The sequence below is a fragment of the Cyrtonyx montezumae genome, unplaced genomic scaffold (genome assembly GCF_038088225.1).
Source record: "Cyrtonyx montezumae isolate F1298 unplaced genomic scaffold, pur_monq_1.0 scaffold_13, whole genome shotgun sequence".
In the NCBI taxonomy this organism is placed as follows: domain Eukaryota; kingdom Metazoa; phylum Chordata; class Aves; order Galliformes; family Odontophoridae; genus Cyrtonyx; species Cyrtonyx montezumae.
The window spans coordinates 32,996,863-33,013,407 of NW_027071859.1; the positions used below are offsets into that span (position 1 = coordinate 32,996,863).

At 39.2% G+C, this 16,545-nt stretch overlaps 1 long non-coding RNA gene and 2 other non-coding genes across 3 annotated transcripts; all 3 read right to left on the bottom strand.

Annotated features, from left to right (window-relative positions):
- Nucleotides 1-11,869: 11,869 nt before the first annotated feature.
- LOC136045321 (uncharacterized) lies at nucleotides 11,870-13,562 on the bottom strand. Its single transcript, XR_010621893.1, has 3 exons — nucleotides 13,542-13,562; nucleotides 12,762-12,809; nucleotides 11,870-12,163 (listed from the first exon to the last, which is right to left on the bottom strand). It is a non-coding gene; the product is annotated as an uncharacterized LOC136045321 (long non-coding RNA).
- Nucleotides 12,330-12,400, bottom strand: LOC136045338 (small nucleolar RNA SNORD50). Its single transcript, XR_010621902.1, has one exon. It is a non-coding gene; the product is annotated as a small nucleolar RNA SNORD50 (small nucleolar RNA).
- A 906-nt stretch (nucleotides 13,563-14,468) lies between the features above and the next one.
- LOC136045340 (small nucleolar RNA SNORD50) lies at nucleotides 14,469-14,536 on the bottom strand. Its single transcript, XR_010621904.1, has one exon. It is a non-coding gene; the product is annotated as a small nucleolar RNA SNORD50 (small nucleolar RNA).
- Between the last annotated feature and the right edge of the window lie 2,009 nt (nucleotides 14,537-16,545).

Consider the following 16,545-nt stretch of genomic DNA (forward strand, 5'->3'; position numbering starts at 1 on the left):
CAGCCTGAATTCACTGTCCAGATATTCACAAGCTGCTGAGCACGCAAAACAAAACTGCTATCCCTCCAGTGGTACTGGAACAAAATCAAGCTTTTGATGCCACAGTAATTCATTGAAAGCTCTACCTCCCCCCACCATATTAAAAAACAAAAACAAAAACAAAAAAAAACTTGCAAAACGAACCTTTCTGAAAATCAGTAAAAAGAGGCACTACCTGTAGTGAAGCTTGCTGTATTTTTTTATCATATACTTAGAAGGAGCTTATAAGCAGGAGGGAGAACAACTTTTTACAAGGTCTTATAGGGACAGGCGAAGGAGGAATGGCTTTAAACTAAAGGAGGATAGATTTAGGTTAGATGTTAGGAAGAAATTCTTTACTAGTGAGGCGCTGGCACAGCTGCCCAGAGAAGCTGTGGATACCCCATCCCTGAAGGTGTTCAAGGCCGGGTTGGATGGTGCCCTGGGCAGCCTGAGCTGGTGGGGGAGCAGCCCTACTCACAGCCGGGAATGGGAACTGGTCCCTTTCAAGCCAAGGCATTCTATGATTTCATTACATTCTTTCTAAAACTTAAAGACTTTGCGCCCTTCAGAAATGAAGAGCTTTTAAAAACAGATTGATAATATTGGTGGGTACCTACAAAAACAAATTGATGGACCATTTTTTCCAGTAATACTGCACCCAACCATTTTATTTATTGTCAGACATTTCCAGAAGCTGAGGTGTTTACAATACACATGTGAGCCAGACACGTATCTAAATTTCATATCTAGATTAATTCATTGGGTGAATAGGAGTAGTAAAATTTCCTAAGCTCTGTCAGTGGAGCTGACTAACCACAGATGGCAGACTGCTGACAAAGAAATTCCCCCTTTTAGACTTCAGTTTAGAGTAGAAAAATCACCTTTATGCGTTTTTCTTTTCCTTCCTAGAATGGAAATTAAAGTGACTAGGATAAGCACAGATCTGCACCCCTACTTAAAATCCCAGCTGACCAAGAGTCAGTCACAGCTAACTGATTCTCTGATTTTTTACACAGAAAGGGAAAAGCAGAGTCTGACAGCCAGTTCCTATAGATGTAGCCTAGTAATCAGCCTCAGTATCAGTAGGATGAAGACAGAAACTGTATGCCTAGGAAAACATCCACAAAATGAAAGATTGCTTTTTCTTTTTTGGAATATATAGACCAACCCGTATAGGTATTGGAAAAACTGAGGTGGTGGAAGGTGTGCCTGCCAGAGACATTTGCAAACACTTGGCGACTTGGATTTATACTATGGGCATGTACCCGAAAGTTTGACTTCTCACTACAACAAAAATGGTGAGAACTCCTAACTTTCAAAGGGATACAAGCTCCCTGCCCTTGCTTCTAGAGCAATTGTGACAGCTGCAGAGTTCCACTGAAGCCACAGCTGGACACCTGAGCCTCCCCAGTCGTGCAACTAGTGACTGTAATGGGGTCAAATACAGAGTTGCATGGATGAAGCAGTGAAAAGTAAATTTAACCATATGATTAAAACACTATTTTGTGGCTTTTTAGCTAATGAAAAACCCAGGAGACTCAGCTACAGTGGGCTTCTTAGCTTCAGCTTCTACAATGCCTACTAAGATGGTAGGACATTCTCTTCTGCATGCACACACAAAATTTAGGCTCATCTGTATAACTGTTTATAATTGTCTACTCCAGAATATACTGGCTACAGTTAAAGGGGTCAATCACCAGTCAGACAGCAAATATCACTCCTTGTGATAACAATCTAAGTCTCCTGTTATATGCCTGTCATCAAACAGACACTCTTGGAGAAGTTTCTGATTTAATGTTTTGGGTTTTGTTTTTTTTTTAATATACAAATACATTGAAGGTCTTGAAACAACTTTACTGAACTGCTTTTCTCCCTTTTGCTTTCTGCTTCTCTGCTGTAAGGGTGCAAGTGAAACATTACCAAGCTGCTTATTTCTTTGAAGTATGCATTTCATTCCTTCTCTCCAATACCCAGTACTTTTTTCTTCTTTCCATTCAATGCATTCTCCAACATGCACACACAGGTATATCCTGCCCCCAGTCCAACCTCCTAGAGCTAACACAGAGAAGGAAAGGCACAACACAAACTGCACATTCCACTAATATCTTTAGCTTTTTTCTAATTTAAGTTACATGCTTTAAGTCATGGGCTCAGGAGCAATCACTGTAGAATTCAGTGTTTCATAGCACACCACAGATTAAAACATGCAAATATTGAAAGATGTGGAGTAGGAAAGAACTCTATTTTAGCACTCAGAAAACAGCCAAATTGCTTCTCTGCATATGGGGAAACGCAAACTCAAAGCCATCTCAAGCTATTATCACTCAGAAAACAGATGCTGAGACTTGTTACAAAGAACTATAGATGCCCTTTGCTTAGCAGCAAAAGAGAAGTGTTGGGAGGTATTCAGAACAGACAAGGAACAAACCAGCAGATTACTGTACTATTTTATAGATCCACATCATGCCAGCCTTTTCAACACCACATGTAGTTCTAATTCCTCCACTTACAAAAGGACAGAGAAAAGAAAGCTACAAAGAAAAGCATAACAAGGATGCTCAAGAGGTGCATTTCACTGCTAGTGTGACTAAATTGACTAGGGCTCTTCAACATGGCTGAGAGACAAATCAAGAAACATAATACAGTTCTACAAAGCCGGAAGCATCTTGGAGAGAAATAGGGAACAGCTGTTCACCTCTTCTTCTAACTGGACCAGACGGACCTGGCAGATAGCAAGCTTAGAGCTACGTCTGCACACACGCAGTGTACTCCCCTACAGTGGGAAGTTCAGCATCACATGTAATTGCAGCTATCAAGAAGTTTGTAGCTGAACGGAAGAAACTCCCATCTAAAATTATTATCATGCAAAGATCACTCTAATTTAAATTCTACAGCAACATTTAGTGTAGGCTGTGAGAACATACCAAAAGTACCATCATATCTATGCATGCCCTGTTTTTGCCTATATCCTTTAGCTAATGCCCACTACCAGAGGCCAAATATTGCTTGTAACTCTTCAGTCCAATTGTACAAAACTGTGCAACTGTAACACACTGGAAGTGCAGTTACTCAGTTCCTTTCATCACAAACCCTCCTTGCTTCTTGCAGAACCGTACAAGCCAATGTTCATCCAGATTCCCTCTAATCATATATTCCTCATCCCACTAGAGATCTAACAAATCACAGATTTCTTATACAAATAGCTCATAAGCTTATAAAAGGGTGAGGGAGCTATGGGAACAAACCACCCAATCTGAAGTGTTGCTTTACTAATGCTGTGGGTACAAAAATGAGTTAGACCATAACTGCTTTTTTGGTCTTCTTTCTCTTACCTACCATCTGGTGCTTTAAAGCATCAGATGTTACCCCAAGGTCAGTATTTGGCAAAGCTTAAACGAAAGAAAAAACATTAAGCAAAGTGAGAGCATTAGCCCCTTCCACTCCAGTATTATTCAAAGTAGGACAGAGGGGCTCGAGAAAACAGATTCAAACCCATTCAAGTACTCTTTGCCTTACAAGAAAGACCTGGAGTCGCACAGAGAGCATTCCTCCTAGGTATCTGAATCGAAGCATCTTGAAGTCACTGCAGGACAGCAGTGCTGTCCTGTTCACTCATGCAGGGGGATGCAGCCAAGTGCTGAAGCAGCAATTTGTGAAGTAGATCCACGAGTGCGTCAATGCAGAACCAACAGCTTGATGTAGGTTTTCCTCCATCCTGAGTACTGCCCAGACCTGCCTATAACCTCCCTGTACAGCAGCATCCAAACATCCCCTGTCCTGGGCTAGCAGTTGTCAGGCTTCCAGTATTTGGCACATATCGAAAAAAAAAACCCAAAACAAAACAACAAGTGAATGGTGAAACAGCAGAATAGGGACCACTGGGATCATCTAAGGTTGCTGTGAACAGCACAGCTTGGCTCCCATAGCTCAGTTCTCATTTACATCAACCTCTAAGCCATGCCCAAATATTCCAGATGAGTGCTAGCTCACCCAGGGTCTGTATTAACCCTTCGGTGGTATAGATGGTTGGATGTCAGCATCTGAACTTGTGTCCCAGAGCTATGTGACTAGCAACAACATTGCTTATTACCCAGGAGGGAAAGTGCCTGATGCAGCAGTTGCAACACAGCTTTCAGGTTAAGCATCCCATACTATTTAATATGTAAGCAAACAACCTAAAAATCCTTTCAAGCATGGGTGAGCCCAAATAATCTTGGGTCTTCAAGGTCCCTTTGAGACTGGACTTTTTTTCTTTACACTCCTTGCAGGTACAAGGCAGTAGTTACTATATAGATGTAGTATATAAATACTATCAGCACCTCAGGCTCTGCTTGCTGCTTTCCAGTAGTCTATGCTGGTGAAATACCGAGTCAGATCTTAGCTATCCTGGCTGACAGACATGTCTGAGTTTAATAATTCCAGCTCATGCAGAGCAGACCAGGTATTTCTTCATAGTTTTGCACAGGGCAGTGCAGACAGCATAACCTGTTCTCAAACCTGAACAAATCCTGTAATTTAATATGGGAATAACTATTACTGCTGCATTATGCTGCTAGAGGTAAGCAGTGCTCTAGTGATTTAGGTAAACCTTAATTTTGCCTAGCAACTGGGCACTAGAAAAATTAAAACATGCTTAAATTTTCCAACCCCCTCTGATCTGCAGGGGACATGAGGAATATTGTTATTCCAGTCTGTCTCCAGAAAATAAACTCAGAAGTCTCTTTGGTCCTACAAAAATATAATTTTGGAATTTTGGTGGTTTTTTTCTTTAGTGCAGATCTTAAAAGGCAGCAGCAAATTGAAAGAATTACATTGAAGTTTCATTTTCAAAACTTAATCTGCAAGGGTCAACTAGAAATAATCATAGTGGATTATCACTACCTAAATAGATGACTGATAAAAGTAGACTTGTTTGCATTCAGTTAAAACCAAAACACTTCCAACACCTCCAGTGTTCTCCTGTTTGAGTTTCATACCAGTGGACAGCAATGCTCAGATATACATGTGGAATGGTAAGAACAGTCAATGGGACTGTGAAAATACACATTCCTACTGCTAGTGGACTAACTCTTAAGTTCCTGCAGGATCAATGCAGATATCTGAGCACATCCACAAAAACAACTGTTTCAATCACTGAAGGTAGTTAAATATTCTCATAACCTTCCAGTTTAGGTGTTTTTACATTTTACTGTCACATTCACTGTTAATGGCTTATTTCTCTCCCAAGGATAAATTACATCAGTAGTCTTACTCAAGAGATATGTTCATTTATACTAACAGGTAAATGCCTATGATTTAGTGCCAACGTTTTTATTCCCCTTACTTCTTTGCATTTCTATTGAAAGACCAGTTGAAGTTGGTAAATTAGATGCATGGAAGCCCTTTACCAATTTCAGACTAACAGTACTGATATAGATCTGCTGAGGTCAGAAGAGGCTGTAAGCAATGTGTACAAGAATCTTTTAGTTGGAAAAGATTATGCAACTCTTCTAGTCCAAGGACACAATGGAAAAAAATGGAACCAGAAATGTGCAAGGAGTGTAACTGAAATGGAAACATATTTATAATGAATACACATTTGATGTAAATACCTACCCAAAGCCAAATGTGAGACATCCCAGCTTAGCTGTTCACCTGCTTTCTATAGTTTAGAAGAAAATCACTAAGGTTAGAGAAGACATTTAGATCACCAAGTCCAACAGTTAACCTGTCCCCACTGTGCTCACTAACCGTGCCCCTCAGTGCTACATCATTTCATTACAGTGAAAATTTCTTTAAACCTCTTCATCATACTGCTAATGGAAGCTCAAGCTGAAGCTCAGAATGCCTGCTTTCAGGCAAGATGCCAGTTTTATCCTGATAACTATTTTGCTGCTGCTAGAGAAGTATCTTCACAGCTTATTTCTACTTTTGTAATAATTTTGAGGTGCCTTCTTTTCCCAGCCAGACCTCAAAATATTCAAAGTGCGGAGAGCCAAGTTCAGAGTCTAGTTGTGGAGAAATTAGATTTTTCTGAACCAGAAAAAAGTGAGAATACCATTCAGATTATGGTTGATATTTTCCCTTGTTACATTCCAAGAATGTTTTAATGTAGAAGAAAACTCACCTTTCCCCCTTTTCTAGCTACTTCATTGCCTGGACCTTGTAGGTATGGAGAGCCCAGTATCAACCCAGAAGTGGAGATGTTACTCTTTTACATCTGAAGCAACCTAAAGTCCAACTAGCTGCCATTCTTTACAGATCTGCAGTTTACCAAATCAGCAAATTATCTGTAGGCTCTGTTCATGGCTTCTGAAGAGCAAATCACAGCTGTCATGTCAAATCAATTACAGGAACTACTCTTGTCTTTACAGCCCAACAGGTGTTGGACAGATGTTACAGAGTAACAACTCCAGCGACTTTTATTTCCTTCACTGAAGTCTCACACTGAAGGATATGCAGTTAACTTTTGTAGTTTTATATTTTTGCCTTGGTTCTTAGGATGTTTGCTGCATAACTTTGCAATAATTAAAAGCAATACTAGACAGACTAACATATGGGATAAAACAGAAGGGGAATAGGATCTTGAGATAGGGACAGAGCTGAAGACAACAGTTTTGGACACCAAGGACCTAATATTGGCAGAGTAAGAATGCTCACAAAGAAAGCTCACTTCAGGAGAGAGCTCAAAGCTTCAACAGATCTACTGCAGTATCTGTAAGAACTACAGATTCAGGAAAGAACAAATAAACACACACCTCTTGTCAGCTTAAGAGCCTCTTCCTAGTTGAGAATCAACAAATATTTATCTTTCCTGATCACACTTCAGCAGTAAAGTGCTAACTGGAACATCCAAATGAATCTTTTAGGAAAAGCAGCATCTCTCTCAGAAGTTAAGGCCAAGATTCTTCCAGGAGTGCTATCTCAGCACTGACAAGTTTCCTCAGCTCAAAACTGAAGCTAACAGGTTTTATTTTGAGTTGGTCAGGTAAAAGACATCACAAAGTCAATGGTCCTTACGCACATCTCACCTGTAACATACTGCTCGCAAGAGCCTCCGTGGAACTATGCCTACAGGTAACTGAAAGTAAAACCCGAAGCCAAAAGGGCCAAAGAAGGACATTGCGACAGTACGGTCTAGAATTGCTGCCCTGAGGCTGCAAGCACTACAGGGCATCTCATTCATTAGAAAGTTAAGCTGGTCTTACCGCTTAAGGCATAGTAATACGGAATTTAAGTATGAAATCCTGGATCGCAAGAACATCCTTTTGAATCCTTCGTTGGAAAATCTTCATTTAGTCAGTACTGTACGTTTCACTGCTCGAATATTAACTTTTAAAGTTTTAGTATATCTATATGCTATGATTGCTAGTCTTACAAGCAAAAGCTACCGTTTTCTCCAATATGCTGTGACATAGGAACTATAGGTTGCCACATTCAGACAGCCCTACCTAAGAGGTTTAAATTACTTACCAACGCAAGGATTGTTCAGTCTTTTCTAGTTAAAAACAAGTTCATAGGTGAAAGTCATGCTATTTCCACTAATCATGGCAGTACTTTTGTAGGAAAAAATAATAGCAAAAAGACTGAAATCAATGCTGCCTAAGGGTCATGATGTAAAGATTCCTTCACACAGAAAAAAGGTTTTCAGGGGCCCTATTGCCGGTAATCCAAATTAGAATATTTTAAGATGTTCTAAAGGTTAACTCCTGTTCTTGCTGCTCAACTTTTCACACTGCAGTTAATACCATTGAATAGGAAGACAGTGGAGCATCAGTTTCCACAGACCAAACCTTGTGAGCAAAAGCAAATTGGTAACTTAATCAAGTACACTGTAGCTGCATATTCTTCCTCTTCAATGACCTTTAGATGATCTAAAAATACAATCTTTACTTTTCACTCAGCCTACCAGTTTCAAAATAAGGTCTAAGCATCCGAGTCTATTAATCTGTTAGCTTCTTTTCACAAAGTAACTCAAGTTTACTTTAGGTCAGTCTGTAATAATTCTCTATCTACACTTTTTCAACTAGTACTGTCATTGCAGAGACAATGTTCCTTCAGTTACAGGAAGCTTCAATTCTAAGTAAAAGATAGTACTGACTTGTTACAAGCCTGAAGTAAGGCTCAGCGCTACTGAAGGTGAGAACATACATCAACAGACCAAATTTTCACCTCCAATGTATTTTGGACAGTAACACTGACTTAGCAACGCCGTCTTATCTGGTCTCCAGTTATTGCAGCTTTCATTAGTGTAAGGGCTGAAAGCAAAATCAGTATTAAAGTATCCTCAAAGAAAAAGAAACGAGCCATTACTTTAGTCTTCATCTATTCCCCTGCTGTTGCAATCACATACGTTTTATAACCGATGCAACATTCACATTTCACATCCCCTTAAACATTAGAGATAGGTCATAACTGCCAAGCAACATTCAAGCAGAATGAATATCTCCTTAGGAAATTCACTGGAAAGGATCTCTATCCTCCTGCTTCTTATACTGGTCATCCTCAGACAGAATACTGAGCAAAGCAGATTTTGTCTTACTCAATACAGTCATTCTTTTGAGCATAAAATACTACTTTTGTCTTGCAGAGCCTACAGGAAGTTTTAAACAATGACTGAGGAGTACTGTTTTCACAGCTGATAGCCTAACTGGACTATCTACTAGAAAGCCAAATCGTGTTTGAAAGAAGATGGAATTCATTTTCCAGTTTACATCCTCTAAGAAAAACAATTAATGACAGACAAGCAAAAATACTTGTACTGCTGGTTCTAATGAGAAGTGCAAAGAACGCAAGTTCACTGGCCACACGCACACAGCATATACAGGCTTCTGACTGGACTCTACTCACCTGTTAGTAGTCACTTGCTGAATTCATTCATTACAACTAAATTTGTCCTCTCAACTGTGGGAAAGGGTCAAAACTGGGGGGCGGGGGAAATAGCATCCCAAACTCAGGGTTACATATGTGCTCCAATTGAAAAAAAAAAAGGCTTTCCTTGGACAAAGTCTAACAGTGCTCAGACTGCTGTGACTGGTCAAACGTTTTGAGCATATGAGTCTCTCCCGAAAAACTGATTGCTGAACTCCCACCTTTGGAAGTTGTAACTCACCAGCTGTTAATTCAGTTGGAAACGACCATCCTTGAAAGTACAGCTCATAACCAACGTTTACATGGCATATTTGTCGTATTAAGAGCTTGTCTGAAAGAGAAGGCAGCAATGCCACCAAAGCTGGCACACAATGTTTGACATGAGACCTCTCTTCCACAAGTGATTTGCAGCATTATCCCCTACCACCACGAGCAGAGAGGCTCACCTTATACCCTCTCAATTTAAACTTTGTCATGTTAACATCCTCCATCACCATTAGTCTCATCCTGAAGACTATAAGGTAGTCTCATGGCAAAAAAAAAAAAAAAAACACAAAAAAAAACAAAAAAACCTCGTTCTGAATTCCTATACCACACTTTTCTTTGGTTGCCCATATTCAGCATTCCAGTGAGCACTTGTAGCACAAGATTTGCAGTTAACGGGCTCATCAGTGGCCATGTCTTTTTTCCAGGCTTAGTAGGAGGCATACATTTTTTCATGATCGAACGGCTTCTGGAAACAGGCTGCCACTACTCCGAGCACCAATGTAATACAGTTCTCCAGCCCCTTTTATCTATTACTGCCAATCCTAGATCAGAACATCCCCAATATTTCAGATTTACATTGAAGTACTTTCAGTATTCAAGTACCATCCAAAATACTGAAACTATCTCTAGTCTTTTGATGTCAGAAATTAGAAGAGCAACTGGTCCACATCAGTTTTACTAGATGCACACACAGCAGGAGCTCCTCCAAAGCTTCAGATGCTTTGTATTATTTGTATTAGCTTCAGCCAAAAAGACATTGTTACATTCAAAACATACCACAAATAAATTACTGCCCTGTACTGTTATATAAGCTATATAAAAACCCTTTCAGGAAAGCTAATACACTACTTGGCAAATACTGCTCCCCTATTATCCTTTTCTGGTTTTCAATACACTCCTTCCCCTACAGTGTGTCCCAAGACTGTCGACCTCTGACTCACTGCCTGAACATCTCCACTAAACATTGTCAGCAGCATCAACTCAATAAAAAAAGAGAATTGTAGGGGTTGAAAGGGACCTCTGGAGAATCAAAGTTCAATCAGTCCCTGCTTAAGCAGGTTCCCTACAGTAGGTTGCACAGCAGTGTCCAGGCAGATATTGATTTCTCCAGAGAAGACTCCACAGGCTCTCTGGGCAGTGCTCTGTCATTCTCACAATGAAGTTCTTCCTCAGGTCTGCAAAGAACTTCGCATGCTCCCAATTTTTGTCTGTTACCCCTTGTTCAGAAGTGTGCACACCACTGAAAAGAGCTAAAAACGCAATGGACCTAAGATGGGAGGCTGATCCCTCCACACTCCTGAAGTATGGAACTGCCAGTGGAGCTTACATTGTCCAGGAGCCACACAAACAGTATGCTGGAATGTCACATGTTCAGCGTGCCCTGCACCAGTACTTTTGTAAGGCCACATTGTCTCTGCAGCCCTTGCAAAATAATGAGCTGTCCAGAAACACCTTAAGTGACTACAGAACTCACGTTCAACACCTAGGTAAGTTTTCCACATCCTCATCTTTATTCAAGAGAGAGCACGTACAAAACACAGCACAGAAATAGCTACCCTTCTCAGCAACATTTAATGGATAATAAATCCTGATGAAAGCCATCAAGGGAAGTTTTGCTGCAGTAAAATTCTGCGGCTTCTGATGATACAATTCAATAGCGATACACAGTTACTCGCTGAGAAGCAGCCACTGGCCAGCCAAAGCAGCTGATCATTACTTACTGAATAACCAAATCAGAGGTTACGCAGTAAGCCATGCCACTCCTGAAATTCAGTCACATCATTAATGCATGTTTCTGTAGTCACAGTTCTTTCTGAACTTCCCAACCATTCAGATGCTGCTACTTGGTGCGTTCCGCAGTTCTGTGGTACTGCACTGACAGGACAACCGGCCTTTCAAGAATTCGGTGTTTAAAAATAAGTATTTCACAACGTTCTTCTCAGATCCCTAAAGGAAGTAAGCAGCTAGCATCCAGCGCTGTCATTTTTGGCTGCAGACTACAGGGTTGTTTCTGTATTTTGGTACATTCCAAAATCATTCAGTAACCACAGCACTACCCATCACTGGCCACCATGCACTTGTCACATTCCTCCTTTATAAAGCATTCCTGAGAATGCAGTGCAAGAGCCACACCTTAAGGTGGATTGCATCTTTCATGCATAATTGGTCTTTAAAGGCAACATACTCAGACAATCAATTTACAATTCCTCTCCTCCTTGGTGGAAGTGATGATTTCCTCAATACAACAAACATGTTAACATGTTACTGTGTGGTTAGTAACTGCTGCAAGCCAAAGTTCAGTGTTTGTACCTGTCCTCCCACACCAGGAACAGATAACACTGCCAATGTCTTCAGTGGGCACAGTTCCAGTCCCGATACTGGTGGTCTTATGCTAAATTGGCAGCTCACTGAAAACTCCCCTTTCCTTCTCTCCCCAACCAGATACATAAGAAAACAAACACTTTAATCCATGCCTTTTCTGTAACCACAACCTCCCTATCTGAAATTTCAAGTGTTTTTTAACATGTTTTTCACGTTGATGCTTCCACACCACCTTGCCTACTTCCTTCCATCTCCCAGGTGGCATCTTCAAGAAGCACTTAGGAGTCTGAACTTATGTATCAATGCTGCATGGCCTACCTGCAACTTCCATTGTTTTGAGTTACTACATATGCTCTGTATCAAAAAGTCTACATACCCTTTCACTTCATAAGGACCAACAGCCTGTTTCTTTTTTCATACATTGAAGCTCACCACTCATTCCCTAATGCTAGTTATCCTCCCCAAACAGGGCAGTTCGGTGTCGTGAGAAAAGCATTAGTTTAAATATGCAGAGACGGTAATTTTGGTTCACGTGCAGTTTTTGGTAACAGTATCTGCTAACCAATTTCAACAACTGTTTCAGCAGGATTTTAAAAGCATGGTCCCACTCCAAGCGAGAACATCTCTTCAGGTGTTACACCTTCTTCCAAGTTACAGAGCATCCACATTTGTCAAGCAGCACTGACAAAAACGTTCCACCTCACTGGAAAAAGGAGAACAAGGTCTAAATAAAATGGTTCATTGGAGGAAGAAATTTAAACTTGAAAATAAGCACACACTTTACATACTTTTTTTTTTTGCAAAAGCACCTAAAACCGCATAGAACTTGTAATAGTTTTCAGTCAGTTTAGAACTAGTCTTTCCATCTCATCTCAGATGCCGGATCCGTACTCGGATTTTCAGCAAGGAATTCAGGTTCGGGATAGGATCATCACAGATGAGATGCAGAAACAGTACTGTGAAAGTAAACCTAACACATGATGCACTTTTTTGATAGTGATGCTGATTGCAACAATAACAAAAATCCTTGGTCCTTTGACATGTAAGATAACCATTTAAAACTTTACAGGTAGATCTGAAGGTTAGCAATGGTTAGGCACAACTACTGGTACATGCAGTCACTTGGGTAGTAAGTGATCTTATATTTAGCACATATACAGAGTAAGTAGTAAGTTACTGTACAAACCTACTGTATCAGTTATCCATTAGCAACAGACACGGCACTAAGGATTTCTTGTAAACTTGTAAACACAGACTACAGACTTAATCATAAAATGCTTGGAAAAGTTTGGATTACATACCTGAACAAATTATAAGCATTTTTTCATACAGTTATGACCATTTTCCTGCTGGAAAAGAGACGTTTATTAGCTCAGAAATGTTTTCTTCCATCACTCAAAACACAACTTACTATTTGATCTCTCATACATTACTGAGCATGTGGTGCAATAACACCAGCACCCATAAAGCTCCACAAAACTTAACCTATAAGTGTTCTCACATCAATGTAAGATTTTTTTTTGCATGTCTTGCCTGGACACAACGTTGCTATACAATGAAAGACAATTAGTCTGTTAAGACTAAGTCTACCACAATCAAAAGCTTAATTTCTAAAAACGATAGTGAAAATATGATTTTCAGCTTGTATCAAAATATTAAAAGCTCAAATCTATCAACAAGCAATACATCAAAAAACTGTATTGTTCTATGCAGGACTCCTGCAGCAACAGGAAGATTGAGCATTGCATTTTGAGCTGGAACTAATAAATCTTAAGATTAAGGCCAATATAGATGAAGAAACATTGCAGCATTTCCCATGTTGCAAAGACACATACTCTATTTCAGATACACCATCTGCAGTAATTATTTACATGTCACCTCATACTTTTAAATGGATTTGACATGACAATGCAGTTTTAAGTACAGTTATTTAAACCTAGCTTGCCAAGTGTCCATGGCCTCTAACAACTATGAAGTATTTCATCTTTTTCATGTTTTACTTATCATGGGACAATAATAATCTGATCTCAAAAGTCAGACGTGTTTTTATAACTTAGTTCTATCATTTATTGAATTGATACCTTCAAGAAGCAGCCTTCAAGAATCCCTGCAAAGACAAAAATTGCACCAATTAGTTTTATAACGAGGATTGCTACTTTCAGCTTTCCTCTAGACTTCTGACTAAACAAAACATTATTTTGCAGGTAGCTATTCTGCACAAAAAGCTTCACTCCTGTGTTTAAACTTAATTTACTGGGGTAAAACCCGTTCTTTAAAATAAACTTTAAGTAGCAATTCTCAAATGCCTTTCTTCAGGAAGGAGTGAAATAAATATAGACGTGTAGTAAGACAGCAAAATTAGAACCTCACACTTCTAGATTCTAACTTTTTATACGAAAACTGAACTTGTTCAGAAGATATGCTTCAAGACCCACATTTAATTGAGGAAGATTAAATTCAGAAAAATTTGAAAAATTAAAATCTTGGGGAAACAGCCACCAATACAGTTAAGGCATAACGTGTGCTCTTACGCACACTTTTTGCCTGCTGCAGGTAAATTTAAACTAATCCAGAAGGGCTAGTCTAACACTAGAGCTGAAACAGCTTTAACTCATCAATATTCACTTCTAATCATTAACATTGGCTTTCCTTAATGCCCACATCTGAATGCATCTTAAGTTAACAATGCTTTCTGAGAGGCACAGTGCAGGTGTCATTAACTAACCCAAAACCCAGAAACACTTCATTTTCTTACCAGGACATTTTCAACAGTTGGTGAGAGTTACTCATTTCTAAGCTCCTAGACAAGACACCTTGAAGCTTGCCATCTCTCTTCTCTTTAAAGGTGCTACCATTTGCTGGGCAACAGCACACGTCCATAAGGCAAGTTTCAGCAGTGCACCAAAACCCTTACTCACAGTAAGGAACTTGTATTTGGAGACAGCATGGAAGTAAAACTAACTGGGAATGTGAATGACAGAAAGGTCTTTTGAAAGAAGAGTGGCTTTGTTTCAGAAGCCAGATCCGTATCAAGTTTTTCATCAACAAATCAGAAATGGCAACTTCATCACAATCCACCACTCATAATTGTACTGGAAAGGGAACACACGTAGCCTTAATTGGGAATACCTCAACAAAAGTTTCAGCAATTTAACAATAAATATTACCTCTATCTGTTGTAGTAGAGTTGCCCGGAAGTGTCATCACAACACACAACTTCTCCATTATTAAAAACTGTTCATAAGCCATTCTAGAAACAAATAAAGCAAGCAGTTAGAATACGTCCATTTAGTAACATAACACAACCCACTTGGGATGCCCAAGTTTTAGACTTGTGGATCACCATTCCTCTCATCTTTACTTTCCAGACAAAGCCATTGGTCATAGGCATTTGATTATGACGAGTTAAACTAAACACAGATCCTACTATTGTTTCTTAGCATTTCCAAAAAGTGAAAATATTGACTATACTCTTAAAAAAATGAGCAATACATTTTAGATTTGCCTGTTTATACTGACAAAGAACTTCCAGCCGTCAGCTTCATTTTCTTCACCTCAAGTCTTCTAATTTTATGATAAAGTGTACACTGACAGATAATTATAAGTCACCTTGAGGTAATCTTTGTCACATTTACAATGTAAATCTTAAACATATTTTACCAGTTCCTACACGAGTGGTTTGAAATGACTGAAATATTCACCCACCCATCTTCCTTAGCCTACACATTTCAACACAGATCATGTCAAATAGTGTCTGAAATACAATAATAGCTCATTTTTAAAACTAATGACAAGGTTACTAATTTGCATGTTGCTAAGCCATTTAACAAGCTAATTCATCCCCACAGATCATTCAAAACATACACAGCTTTCAGGAAAATCCACTTGTGTGTACTGAATCCCCTTCTAGTTCCAATGGCGTTTCCGTGATGGGCTAAAATCAAAATTAAGTAAAAATTAGTTCCAGTAGAAAATCTGTTACAATGGTCTGAACTCCATCTCGCACATCACTACGTCAGGGAGCAGTCACTAAAATTTCTTTTCATACCAAAAAAACTAGTATTAGTCTACAACTGTCTGCCAAGAACTTACAAGTTGAAATTCTATGCACAGCAGAAAAATATTGGCCTGAAATTATTTTAGACCATCTTTTTTTAGGATGAAGAACCAAGTCATTTCAACTTCTGTTTTATGTTACACATTTATTCACAACGTTAGACCTAATATTTATAGATTCCTTCCAACTGAACTATTGTACTGTCCACAGTTTACAGAACCAGCAGTTAAATGCAAATACGGCCACGTATATGGATTCAGATTAGTTCCAACGCACACCCAACACAAGACAGTTAACTTGTAGTAAATTACATTTATCTCAAAGGTGATGCACATTAATCAAGTCATCTGTCATGCAGGCTCTCATGCTTAATGAAGTGATACAGAAACAGAAATGATAGTAAAAGCACGTGACCTCAGCAGCGCTCTTAACTCACATAATTACTCATCAGTTTAAAGGCAACTATGAAAACACATGGAGGAAAACGTGTCATATGAATATGAAAACTATTTTTTAATTTATTTTGTTACACTCAACAGCCATATGAAAATGACAATCTCTGGCACCTTCCACATTCTATGCTTTTGTCAGACAAAAATGTGGAAACTGGAATGGAAACATTTACTGTCTTGATCAACAATGGAAATGTACTCCTACAGTGAGAAAATAACTATTACCTTAATGCTTCTGTACAACATATTGGACGTCACCGAAAGCTTCTGCTTCGTACCTAAAAATAAACAGCAGACAAACTTACCACTTGAAATGAGCACACACTTAGTACTAGGACACTTAATAACATATGTCAAGACTTTCTAAAGACTCAGAAGCAATGAAATGTTAAGTAATCAAGCCTCATTTCCCAGGTTTTTCAGAAGGCAGCAAGAAATACAGCTGTTACAAAGGAACACATTATATTCGTTCAAATTCCACATTAGAGGCGTCGCAGAAATGATTCAATTTACTCAGTGTTAAACTTCCTTCAAATGATTTTGAAGGAAATGCACTAGATGGAGATTTCTACCCTT